Source organism: Ptychodera flava (genome assembly GCF_041260155.1).
Source record: "Ptychodera flava strain L36383 chromosome 3 unlocalized genomic scaffold, AS_Pfla_20210202 Scaffold_26__1_contigs__length_13983176_pilon, whole genome shotgun sequence".
In the NCBI taxonomy this organism is placed as follows: Eukaryota; Metazoa; Hemichordata; class Enteropneusta; family Ptychoderidae; genus Ptychodera; species Ptychodera flava.
In genome coordinates, this window is record NW_027248280.1 from 7592212 (window position 1) to 7594860 (window position 2649).

Consider the following 2649-nt stretch of genomic DNA (forward strand, 5'->3'; position numbering starts at 1 on the left):
AGCATTTTTAGTAGTAGTAGTTAAACTTTGATAGTGGTAACATTCACGTAAAGTTTGCTGTATGAGCAGAATATACATGCGTTGACCTCTGTCAAGTGACTAAACACAAAAAGATGTTGTCAGTCTAAGGTGTCATTTTTGAATAAAGGATAAACATTGATCAGATGATTTGAGCCACAATACTAAACCAAAGCCAACACATTGCAGCATTTCAAATGCCATTATTAGACTGCTAATGCTGCGTGGCTGTAATTTTGCAGTGTATCTTGTTAATAAATAATTGTTATAAAATCCGTTGTAGAATTTTAACTACCCAAATCTAAACCTTGCCGGTAAAAAGTTTATTCTAAACATTTTTTGTGGTTAGACACAAATGACAGTCATTCAATTTGAAATATGGACATTTTGTTGAGCAGAGACCTGCACCAGTTTCTGGATTGTCAACCAAAACTTTGCAAAAAGTTATGAAGTCGTGTGGTATGCCGTAATGCCTTGATTAGATCGGGTGAAAATCACACATTTTATATCTAATGTGAAGGTCTAGGAAGTAGAATATCCTAAATGTCAAGCAATCATACGCTTTCACTAATTAGCAGCCTCTTAATAGTTTAATGTTTTCGTCAGAACAACGTGCGAGATTTTAATTTTCTATTGTTGAATAAAAGATGCAAAGAGCTAAAGGATTGACTCTCGGGAAAGTATGCTCGAAAATATTCCTTTTAGGATTGATTTACTCAATACTTGTTTCGATCCCACTCACTATAATTTTTATTTGAAATTTGATTTATATCAGTCCAACGGACGTCCAAACGCTGTTCCGCTGGATCTGACAAGGAAACTTATATCCACTGGGAATCCACACCAGCAAACTGTAGCACTAACTGGAAAGACTGTCCGAAAGACGCACTTGGTAATAATTTTCTTAGTAATTTAATTAAGAAGGTCAAGTTTTTTTGCGAATCGTTTTATCATTATCAAACTAACTATATTCTTAATCACAGCTGTGAATATATTTCCAGAGTTCATTTTGATAAATGCAAAGTACCATTTCTCTTTCTGATATAAACTGTCTACCCTTATCTGACGTCTTTTATGTCTATGATTGTGGCGCGGTTTTCCCCACTACTTCATGTCTACATTTGCTTTCTTTCTAACGAAGGTAAAATGCTACGTTTCTGCGACTCAAATGGTGAATGGTGGCAACCCTATACCACTGAATGCAAAAGCAAAACTATCGTGAACATGATCCATCAGGTGAATATGCTTTAACAAAATTTGTTCTTGCGAGCTTATTCATCGCATGGTGGTATCGGAAGCTAATATTGTTGCTTTCCTTTGTAATTTATTATATGCTAACAAGGATATAACATCATGCTCTTTTTTGAACATGAAAATCGTTACATTAGCTCTATTAGTGTATTCTAACACGATCGGAACTAATTTGGGATAATTGGATAGTGAAGTAATGTCGGTTTAATCTGCAAATGTAAGCTAATCTGCTTTTCTTTTTTAAGTTATACACATATTTTTATGAGTAATTGCTAATATTACAACATTCTTTTTGCAAAATTTGAACAATATGAAGATCCGACTCTCCCAAATTAGTTCCAATCGCGTTTTCTGGTATTTGCACAATTGGTAACATTAAAACCTGTTTTAATATGATAAATGTTTCTTCATTTTGATTTTAAAATGTATCTAATTCGTTACGGCTTGTGTGGGAGGTTAGATTTCCATGATCCTTAATATTTGTTATCAAGGTTGTTTAATTGGTGAGTCAAAGGTTTATATACACTAAAAGGTGGATGATAAATTGTATTTATCTTTAAAATTTCTATAATACCACTGATCATTTGGATTAACGGGTGTCAGTCACTTTTTGATCGCTTGGAAACTGCAATAATTATAGAAATTATGATGTTATGGTATCGACCGCTTTTAATCGTCATCTATTAACACTGGGTTTACCATGTGTAGTAGGTTGAGATTGCTGCTTTACCAATCAAATATTAATTCATCGAATTTTGCATTTAACTTTGCAGATTTTCTATTCTTTGAATACGACGTAAGAACAAGAGATAGGTACCATATGTACTGCAAAATCAAATTTTCATGCCGCATATCATCACTTTCACTATTTTCCTGTATTTTTTATATTAGGCAGAAGACCTCAGCAATCCATCTAACTCAGCAAGCTTGATCAACAACATCACTGAGTCAATCGACACAGCCTACGCCGGGGACATAATTCTCGCAGAGTCTCTTATGTCTGATATTGTTGGTAGTGATCCACTTTCTTCGCAATCGACTGATAGCGACAAAACTACGTACCTACAGGTAACTCTGGATTTTTTTTTTCATACATGGCATCACCTGCATGTGACATCATGAATTTAAGATGATAAATACGAGATCATAAAAGAGAGCAAACACAAACTGACACAATTGGTAGTACGACAGTTACCATTGATCAGATGGTACATAATTACTTAAAGACTGGATTTTCTCAGATAATTTTCTTTGTAAATGGCGCTCAATAAACAAGTACCGACTAAAAGTAATAGTAATAAAAAAAGTGATAAGTAGTAATAAAAAAGTAGTAACGTACCAGATGTTCGCTGATGAAGTACTCTACAAATGACGCTTAAC

At 34.0% G+C, this 2649-nt stretch overlaps 1 long non-coding RNA gene across 1 annotated transcript; it reads left to right on the top strand.

Annotated features, from left to right (window-relative positions):
• Window positions 1-792: 792 nt before the first annotated feature.
• LOC139125870 (uncharacterized) lies at window positions 793-2329 on the top strand. The gene is made up of 3 exons (XR_011550390.1): window positions 793-910; window positions 1160-1254; window positions 2161-2329. It is a non-coding gene; the product is annotated as an uncharacterized lncRNA (long non-coding RNA).
• The last annotated feature ends 320 nt before the right edge of the window (window positions 2330-2649 follow it).